The sequence below is a fragment of the Leiobunum rupestre genome, chromosome 3, assembly GCF_980474605.1.
Source record: "Leiobunum rupestre chromosome 3, qqLeiRupe1.1.hap1, whole genome shotgun sequence".
Classification (NCBI taxonomy): domain Eukaryota; kingdom Metazoa; phylum Arthropoda; class Arachnida; order Opiliones; family Sclerosomatidae; genus Leiobunum; species Leiobunum rupestre.
In genome coordinates, this window is record NC_143386.1 from 19,939,936 (window position 1) to 19,950,768 (window position 10,833).

Here is a 10,833-nt window from a genome sequence, read left to right on the forward strand (position 1 = left end):
TAGCTTTGTTGTTCTAGCGTTCGTTTGAAAGTAATCTCAGTTTGGATGTTACTCCTGGAGGAGGATGGGGTGCTGATGAAGGTTTCTTTAATCAGAAGAATGCAGGTGGGGCAGCTCCATCCTTCCCGTCATGGCTTTTTTATACTCGCAATAAAGAGCTAGACAATAAAGATATTTTGAAAATTCCCCAGAGATGCCATACAAGGAAACGGACTAAATTACTTTAGAACTTCACTGGACTGTTGAGAAAGGGAAATAGTAAGAGTCCACGAAGTGCTGAGGGGACATTTTTCCATTACAAAACTTCCGAAACTTGGTACTATTTATTGTCCTAGACGAGTTTCTATCAACAGGAAATGTTATCTCGAAATATTGGCAACATTCAAAGTTGTTCTAGGCTCGAGCTATTCAATTTCGCGAAGCTACAGTTAGTGGGTTTACGTAAATGATAATTGATATTCAATTGAAGCAGTCTTGGGACCAAATGGTCGAACCTGCCAAAAAAAGATGTATCCACGCCAGATCCAAAGTGCGAATTGTGTCGCCCTAAAAGAGTCATTACTAAAAAGTGATAAGATATATTATTTTACGATATCTCGAGAAATAGAGATAATGAAATTGCGAGCCAGAAATTGAAAATTATATGTTTCGAGATTAACCGCGAATATGAATAGAACTATGATCAATAACTCTAGTCTCTTGAACTCTGTATTGGCCTCTGATCCTCAGGGTGAGAAGTTCCTTACCACCATTGAAGGCTGTCACGAAAATATTTTGGATTTTTAGGGTGGCTTTCCGGAGGTAGCGAAATATCCAGCGCGTCTTGCAAGAGGAGATTCAGCAACCTTATCAGGATAAAAACATTTACATGAACAACAATGGGATAAAGTAGACTTTCGAACTTATCATTGTTATCTATAGATTTAGGTTATATTTTGAGTGATAATTTTACGAGTGTTGTTGTCGAATTTGCGAAACCTATTCAAAATTCAAAGCTTAAATAGTTAATAAATATCATCGAATTTTTTTATATACAGGTATGGCGTTTTTCAAAATGGCATCGGGTCGTGAAGGGACGCAACGAAGAGCGTCCGATTAAGGGAACAGTTGTTGATTTTGCAAACTCAATTCCAAATTTTTTAAGTCACAGCCATCTTTCACCTAGGGGGTGCTGCCGGAGGGTTTTAGACTTCCAGTCTCAGGAGTAGGGCACACTTCATTATTCCAACTAGACATCGATTTGATCCCTTCTTCCCCTTAAAGGGACGCCCTTAGGGTTGGGGTCCATTTTCCATAGTATAGCCTACCACGGAAGAAATCCTCGATTTAGTGGTATTACTTTTAGGAAAATCTCCAATCTGCGGTGAATCACAGTGGTTGAAGTGAATCGTTAAAGAGAGGCTTTTCATCGAAACAAGGTACTAAATGAACGGAGGCGGGATTGACTTTACGGCGGGCTAGTACCAAGTTATGATAAAATTAGCGAATAAGTAGTACTTTATGACAACGGATAAAAAGCTGAACCCTAAATAAATTTGAAAAAATTAAAAAACTTACAAATAGCACGTACCGATAGGTCGTCGAGCAAAACAAAAAGACGCGAAACTCTATTTGGTACGAGCTATTTGTAAGTTTTTAAAAATTAAAAAAAAATCGGTTCATAAGATAAACCCGATTTCAATAAATGAGTACTGAAAATTTTATAAAAAATTGGTAGAACCGTTAATTTTTTATAACAATTAGAAATCGAAGTGGTTTTCGGGAATTATTTAATCAATTTTCGGCCGCTGACGTCAGGAGATGGGATACGTATGATTGGTTCTAGTACTTCAATACATTTCCGATATTAGAATCCTTATTTGTGAGAGCTGCCATTTTATTATAGGTCTGATTTCAAATAGTGCATGCAAGCCGCTTCACGCGGTCAAGTGCACGCGACGTCTCGAGCTGATGAGCACATGCATTCGCCCTTGCCGGTACTATTTTAAATTAGGCCTGTAATGAAATGGCCGACTTCGTAAAAGAGTGTATAGCTCGGTATAGCCTCCCACAGATAAGAAATTTAATTTGTTTTTCTGTCGCGAGCTAACGGCGCGTGTTTTGAAAAATCAACTTTTAAGGCCAAAATATTAGGTTTTTTAAGGAAGCGAAACTTTTTGTCTACGATATAATTTATTATAATGGAGAGTAAAAGTGAAAATGAAAGTTTTTATTCAGCCTTTGGTGAGAGTGAAAATGATAATTCTGATATTGAGGACAGCGGAAACTCTTTGGATTCTAATTCTACAAAAAGGGTGTGATTGAAGCCAAATATAACGCGCGCCGCTCGTATTCAGTAGGTTGAAAACTTCTAGTTCGAGAGAAAATAGTCCACTTCAATATATTTCTATGACAGTAGTAAGATTCAGACTCCACTCTAAAGCCGTGACGTCAGGGGTTGGAAAATTATGCTCGTGCTCTGCAAATTTTCTGGATTTCGGGGAGCGAAAAAAGTCAGTTTCAAACTCAAAAATAAAAAACTTAGCGGCGGAATTTTAATTTGTAAGTTACATATTTCGAAATAAGATATTCCGTGCTTTATATAGAACCTACATTCATAGAGATATATTGCGTTTGGGATTCGTGCAACTACCACTTTAAATTTGTATAGGAGACTGTAAAATAATTTATCGTGTGTGGGTATAAATAAGTTAAAAACATTTCACTCTCAAAAACTTTAGAATTGTGTTTTGTGATAGTGTAACGTCTCTACCCGTTGCTCGTTTGTAAGGCCTGACTCCGGTTGAACTGTGGATTCTACCTCTGACATTAGCATATACAGTAACCAATCGTCCTAATCGATTTGATTTTCCGAAACGTAACTGGTCAGTTTTTCTTCGACAGTACGATTCTGGCGTTCGCTTAATCCATCGCTCTGGGGATGGTAGTGGGATGTTCGCTGTCGTTTTATTCCCAATTTCTTGCAAAACTCTTGAAAGGTTTCAGAATCGTATTTTCTTCCTTGATCAGTTACGACGAAATGTGGAATTGCCCAGGTAGCTACGTAACTTAACAGCGCAATTAAAATGGTCTCAGTTTTCTGATCAGGTAAAGCAATCACTTCTGGATATTCTGTGAAATAGTCCGTAATAGTTAGAAAATATTTGTTCCCACGTTCAGTAGTGACCACTGGTCCAATGACGTCAACTCCCACTTTTTCAAACGGGCGAGCGATGGGAACGGTCATTAAAGGAGATACTTCGTAGTGATGGGGTGGTTTGGTTTTGGCGCAAGGAACACATTCTCTACACCCGGTTGTAACCTCTTCGGCCATTAAGGGCTACCAATATGTTTGTTGCACCGCCTTCAAAGTCTTCTCAGTGCCGCGGTGTCTGGACGTGGTTCATTGTGATAATGGTGTAAAAATTCGGGAATCATGAATGTAGGTGCTACAACTTGTGGGTTGCCGGCATTCTTTTTCTTACAGTATAATATGTAATTTTAAATATAGAGAATTTTTGCATTTTTCCACAGCGATTCGCTTCTCCGTTTAATTCTAGAGAACTGGGTTTTTCTTTGGGTCGTCAAAACTTGTATAATTTTCTTAATCGCTTCATCGCGTTGTTGGAAGTTCGCAAATTCCTCTAAGCTATACATGGGTTCGTAACCAAATACCGCGCTGGTAATATGGTGATCGGTATCAGATTCAAGCTCGTCGATAGGTTGGTTTGTCATTCGTGACATAGCATCAACGTTACCGTGCTTCTTCCCACACCTGTATTGAATTTCGTAATCGTATTCTTCGAGTCGTAGCATTTTCTTCTAGGTTCTTTCATGTTTCGAAGACAAACGCGCGGATTGTGGTCGCTGATGAGTATAAAGTGTCTACCAAACAGATAAGGGCGAAATTTTCCACACCTATTACGGCTAAAATTTCGCGCTGGACTGTTGAATAATTTATTTCACTTTTATGTAGAGTTCGACTGTCGTAAGAATTTGCGACAAAATAAATCCAATACCCAACTCGGTAGCGTCTGTTTCCACTCTAAATTGATCTTTAAAATTAGGGTCTTCAAAGTGTTAAACGCTTCGTCACAGGAGTATGTCCCTCTGAACTGAGTTTTTGGTTTCAATTGCGCGTGAAGTGGTGAGGCGACACTAGCCAAATTCTTAACCAATATTCTTAATAGTATGACGCTAGTCCTAAAAAGGACTGCGCTTCATTAGTTGTACTAGGTACCGGCCAGTTCAACACTTTCTGAATGTTTTTATTCTTCGGTTTTATCCCTTCACCAGACGCTACGTGGCCAAGATATTTCAGTTCTTTTTAGCAGAAGTTACATTTTTGCGGATTCATTTTAATTCCAGCTTCTCGAAGACAAAAAAAACCTTTTCAGGTTTTTTCAAACGCTTCGAAAAAGATGAAGAAAACCCAATAATGTAGTCCAAATAAATAAGTCTTATTAAGTGTTTGATTGGCGACTTGCACAGAGATACTGGTTAAATCAAAGAACAACGATATTTCAAAAGTGCACAAGAAAATTTTATTAAAAATTTATTTAAAACCTTATTACTAGTTTCGGTAGCGTCATCGCTCCATCATCATGATGATGGAGCGATGACGCTACCGAAACTAGTCGGGTTTTAATAATGTTTTAAATAAATTTTTAATAAAATTTTCTTGTGCACTTTTGAAATATCGTTGTCCTTTGATTTAACCAGCAATAAATAAGTCTTTTATTTTATTGAACTCAAACAGTCCTTGTTGCGTATAAATCCGGTTTTCTCCCTGTCGTCGGGATGAACTTCAATTGGCCAGTAACCAGAGGTCAGATCCAAAGTAGTGAATCATTAGCACCAGACAAATAATCCGACGAATCGTTTATTCTCGGAAGAGGGTACGCGTCCTTTTTTCGTGACGTCGGTTTTAACTATTTCCTTTTGCGTGTTTGGAATACGGTACGGTCGTTTTTAATTGGTGGAGCATCGCCGGTATTAATACGATGTTGAACGCCATTAGCTAATCCCAAATCAAATTGATCTTTAGCGAATAGATCTTCATTTTTAGAAATAAAGTTTTGTATAAGTTTCAATTGTTGATATTGGATATTTGTGAAGGTTAAATTTATCTAATAATAAAGAGAATCCGGATGTTTCGTCAGAAACATTTATTCGTTCTTCCTCAACATGTTTTACTTTATGTAGTGTACCAATTACGCAATCGCGTAAGAGAGTCGTTGGTGAATTCCACTTCTGTGATTGCTCGTAAATGGATAGTTTCGGCGGTTATAGAGTATAATTTCGGTTGACTTTCTGCAGGTGTAATCGAGTTAGGAATTCCCAAGTCACGCGCCATCGACCCTCTAATAATAGTGACTGAACAACCGCTATCCACGAGACCCAATGACTCAACACCGTTAATCTTTACAGAAATGTTATTTGTTACTCCGTTGCGACGTTTAATTTGCATAGCTTGGTTTCCACTATTCATTTGAGTTCTTCCATCTTGAGAATCAATTTGGTCCGTACTGCTCGAAAAATTACCACGAAATCTACGATTCCCAATTTGATCCGTTTGACGTTGAAAACAGTCACGCTGAAAGTGTCCTTTTCTCCCAAAACAGAAACAAGTTGGTCTAGAATCGGGTTGTTGATATTGCTCAATACACAGTTAATAAATACTGGGCGGTAAATGCTGTTGCGATTGCTCAAATAAATGTGGAACATAAAACGGGTGGTAGTAGCAGGGCCGTAGCTAGCAAAAATTGCGCCCGGGGGAGTGAGAATACGGTACGGTCGTTTTTAATTGGTGGAGCATCGCCGGTATTTATACGATGTTGAACGCCATTAGCTAATCCCAAATCAAATTGATCTTTAGCGAATAGATCTTCATTTTTAGAAATGTAATAGAATAATACTGAAGAAAATTATATGTTGGCGCCCCTAGACCTTAACGCCTACCTGGCGCCCGGGGCGGCCACCCCGCCCGCCCCTACCTAGCTACGACCCTGGGTAGTAGTTTACCAAGTTGGGTTGAGCTTGACTACATTGCGCTACTGCTTCATAGTGAATCTGATGATCTCGTGGAGGGCGAAACTCAGGTGCACAGGCGTACATTCCTCGACGAGTTGAACCCGCTTCTTGGTGGTTCTTTCGTAAACGTAACTCCACTAATTCGACAGCTAACTTTGAGACTGTTTCTTTTAGCGCTTCGCCATCATTGTTAGTATTTGTTTTCAATTGGACTGTTTCGAGGACTCCGCCATTCGTTCCTTATGAGGCTCCGAGGCAATGGTTGGAAGGACGAGATTGATTTTTGATTCTAGAAGGGGTCAGTGCATGCTGTGTGTCCTGAGCACAAACTATTCACTGTAGTGACCATGATGGAAAATGGAATATAGAAACTAAAAGTGGCCGTAAATAGGGGCGCAAAAATATTTTGCCAAGGGCGCCAAAGCACCTCGTGACGGCCCTGGTTATTATATTATACCTAAATTCGACCCAGATAGGCTGAAGACGGGTAGATCTTGGCTCTATAGAGGAATACCCTTTAGAACCAACCAAAATTTCAATTGCGATATCACTGTGACACTTTTTAATGGAAATAATTAATTTTAGGAGTAGAAGTTCGTTGTCTAGGGGATTAATCTTTAAGATTAAAAATAAGTGGCAGCATTTGAGAAATATGGAAAGAATTTTCATTTTATTGAGCAACATCAACATCAACGTAATTGAAAACGCCATTTTAGAATTTGTTTTGCTCTGGTATTGACCCTGTTGAAAAACGCGTTGAATTTAAAGTGTTGGTTGCACGAAAAATCGATAGTAATAAAAACGAATGAATGCGGGCTTGTTATGAAGCCCAGGACGTTCTCTTTCCAAAAATGTCATTGTCGAAACAAATTTCCAAGCCTAAGTGTATTAACTTTGAGTCCGAAACTGACCTTTCTCGCTCCTCAAAATCCTGAAATTTTTGGCGAATTTTCTCCTCCGTAGCACGAGCAATTTGGGGCAAATCAAAGCTGTAGTTTTATTCCTAAAATAGATAGAACAGAAGTGGAGGGAGTTTGTTTCCTTGTAGAAGTTTTCCAACCAGAGGTTTTTAATCATAATATTAGGCTTATTATCGAAATAAAAAATATTTTTTTACACGCGCGCTACGCGGCGCGCGACCCAACGTTTTAACAGAGAGGGTAAAGTCGCCGCTTCGCTATGAGAGGCGCCTCTTCCTATTCCTGTAATGTTAAAATTTGTAAGAGATTTTTGAAGCGCGCGCTTCATGGGGGATAGTTCAGGTCCCCAAAACGCGATGGCGCTAGTGAACGAGTTTCATACTTTCATTACAATATGTAAGGATCCGGAAAGTGTTTTCTCTAAATTTTCCGATGGTCAATTTTATTATTAAAAAGACATTTCATGAAAAATATCATTAGTGAGGACAAGAAATTTTACTATTTTATTATGTTTTTTACTATGACAACCACTAACTTTTAATAAATTAAAGAAATTCATGGAAAACTGTACAAAATGACCAAGGCCTAAAGTGATAACATGGAAAGAATAATTGTTTACGCTTATGTATATGAATGAGGATGAAATTATTTGAAAAATGGTTTTCCTGGAAATTCCTGGGTATGTATTTAGTGTTGAATTTTCATCAATTTTCTGTCTAATCTTTTCTGAGATTTCGCGTATTCATGGTCGATATCTTGCTTTTTCAGTGCGCTGTGAATACAAAACTCAATGAAAAAACCTATCATGGTTTGAAATGTAGCTGCGCATGATGAATTGTCTGGAGCAACAAACCACTTTTTTTCAATACGTCGTGTTATAAATCTTTCTAAGCGGCCTCTTACATTTGTCATATGAGACAGTAATTGAAAACTGGTGTCAAAAACTTCATTGGTCTGCGTTACAAATTTCAAGAATGCTTCTGTTGGTACAATAAGGTTACCAAAAGCATAGTTTTTCTCTGTTTTATTTGCTTTGTAATAACTGAGAATGTTGGTAGGATCAATCATTGGATTTTCAATTTTAAGCTGACCAAGACAAGATAAACATTGGTGATGTGAAAAGCATCGGTGGATTAAATACCCTGAAATGTAACTTAAAACCGTTTGCTTTAGTAGGTTTATGCTTTCAATTGATTTACAAATTTCCAAGTCTACTTCAGAGCAATGTCCTTGGCTTTGCAGAACTTCGTGACTTTCCAAATTTGATAAATCTTCATCTGGTCCTGGAGCTGGGGTTTTAAAGGAATCAATATTCAAGATGAAATCATCTAAATCGTCAATGCAATTTGAATCTGGTGGCTTTAAAAGGTTGTTTACTGATGCAGCTCTATATGCAGCCCGGAATTGTTGAGGATTTGGGTGGTCTCTATTCCCTCCTTTTTGACGGATAGAACCAAAATAATTTTCAACAAAATCTTGGCTTAACCTCCCAGTTAATAAGAACTTAAATCCAAAATTTTCTTTTAGGTCTTTCCACAAAAAGAGCAGTGATTGAATGGAAAGTTTCCACCCTTCGATACAAGGCAATTTTTTATATTTGCAGTTTTGGGGTTTCCATATGTTAAACCATTGCAATTTCTCACTCAGCATTTGCTTATGGATGGATGTGTCTGACATGGCTCTTTTGCATAGCGTAGCACTGTTTAGGGTCCTACTATTGAAACAATCAAAAAGATCATTCATGTGTAGTAGGAACTCCGCAGTGTAAGTACTACGCATGGTAAGATCCCCTAACCCCAAAGAAAATGCTGCTTGTATACAATTAGCTACGCTTTTGCTGAATACTTGCGCTGCCAAAATAACTTTCATGTTGGAAAATGCTGGTAAAGCGATATGCTTTCGTTTCAATTTATGCGCACTTCGGAACTTTCCAATCTCTTGGTCTAAATTGAAAAAAATTTCCAAGTCTTTCCATGAAACCTCTGTGCCTTCCACCAGAAATGGATATCTTTTAAAATTATTTCTGACACTTTTCAACAGATGGGGAGGGTCAAAGAAAAAATGAATTTTTTCCTCATCAATTTCAATAAATGGTTTCTCCACGGATATTCCCAGATTTTTGTATAAATTTTGATTGCCAGTTCCTTGGTCGCAAACAATAGCCTTGACTATAAGTCCGATATCTTTTAGGTGCTTCAGGCATTCATTGAGCAGCAGCTTCAAAGTCTCCCCGTGGCAAGCATCTCTAGTAAGGAAGTAGCCTATGGGTTGCTTCCATTTCACCTTCAAACCTTTAACCATGAAAACCAGGGCTTGATTTGCGTATTGCTTTGCTCTTCCAAATGGTCCATAGTCTACATAGCCTTCTATGATGTCACTTGAATGATCATATGTGAGTTTCTCTTTCAAACTCATTTCATCAAATGAAAGTACTATAACTCTCTCACATTTTTTCTTGTTTTGAAATTTCATTTTCAGGGCTTGCAGAGTTTTGTGGTCGAAACCAGGGGCAATTTCCATGCGAGACAACCATTTCTCAAGCGTTCGTTTTGTTGGTAGACACAAAACTGCTTGCCACATTCTGTACGCTTGAGGGCTGTGATAGAAGAGCGAGAGAGCCCATTTCTTCAACATTGATGAATATCTCCTCCCTTTTTTGTGTCTTTGCCTAAGTTTTAATTCGGAGTTGAAGAGCTCTTCAGCAAAACCGTTTAAAAACCTCTTTGCATCAGAAATATTGGAAATATTTTGACTATCTGCCAGTTTTTCTTTTAAACTTTTCAATTGTTTCTTCATTCTGTGAATTTGAACACTTTGCTTATTTAGTTTCTTAAGCAGTCTTGCTTCTTTCTTTGTTTTCAATCCTGAAACTTGCACAGACTTATTTTCGCTCTTATTTGAAATGTCGACCTCAATTTCTGCTCCTATATCTGGCATCAGTAAGATAATGATTAAAAAGCTTTTAATAAATGAATTGCATTAAAAATATTAATGTATCGTATTATCTAACCATTTCCACAGTTTTGATTTGACAGATTACAATAATTATGGTCAATCTGAATTCTTTTAGCAGGCAATGGTTCTGTCGTAAAATCCAATGTTCTTTTCCGATTTGAATTAACTACAGCCACTGCAATATATAACCAATAAATGTTCAGTGGTTATCACTTAGCAATGATGAAATCTCACATTTGAATTACCATTTTCTGAAATTTCTAATGAAATGGTGCTTGAAACCATTTCATCATTAGTAAAACTGTAATTGTGCTCTACCAATATTTCTTCCAAAGTGGTTTCTTTTGGCCTTATATCTTCTAGTCCAATCTTACACGTTGCATCTCTGTACACTATATTTTTGGTTTATTATTAGAAGCTATTTTAACTACCCCTGCAAGTAATTTCTTTACCTTCATTATCACTTTCTAGGGTTTGTTTGTCACTATCATAAAAAATTGTTGGAACAGAGGAATCTGTCAGTCTATTCTTGGTTTTTATGTTCATAAAACAATTGTCAGTAAAATGTTTAGCACATAGCCTGTGATTAGCGTGTAGGTATTCCGTTGATTTATTTATAAGCTTGTCACATTTTAGATTTCCAAGCCACAAAATGGAACTAAAATTTTTCAGTAAGAATATTAATGTAAATAAAAATATGCCTATGTTTTAAAAACGCTTATTTACCGGTCTTTTTCTTTCGGAAATTTGAAAAATGATAAACGAGAGTTTTTTGTTTTCGCTGACAAACAATTCTTCGCTGAACAAACTGGCCCTGGCATATTGAAAACTTTAATAAAGTCGTCAAAATATTTTTGCGTCGTCAAAAACGCGTCTTCAAAACGCGCGCGAGCACACTGGCAATGCAAGTGGCGCCCTCTGTCAATGGGGACCTATGGACGCTATT

General features: G+C 37.7%; 1 long non-coding RNA gene across 4 annotated transcripts; it reads left to right on the forward strand.

Moving 5' to 3' along the window:
• The first annotated feature begins 7,498 nt into the window (after window positions 1-7,498).
• Window positions 7,499-9,319, forward strand: LOC149949769 (uncharacterized). 4 transcript variants are annotated; one of them, XR_016479961.1, is made up of 7 exons: window positions 7,499-7,611; window positions 7,701-7,928; window positions 7,991-8,081; window positions 8,153-8,300; window positions 8,460-8,515; window positions 8,580-9,053; window positions 9,123-9,319. It is a non-coding gene; the product is annotated as an uncharacterized LOC149949769 (long non-coding RNA). The 4 variants fall into 4 exon arrangements; XR_016479962.1 differs by having other exon boundaries at window positions 8,580-8,696; window positions 8,973-9,319; XR_016479960.1 differs by having other exon boundaries at window positions 8,143-8,300; window positions 8,580-9,319.
• Window positions 9,320-10,833: the final 1,514 nt, after the last annotated feature.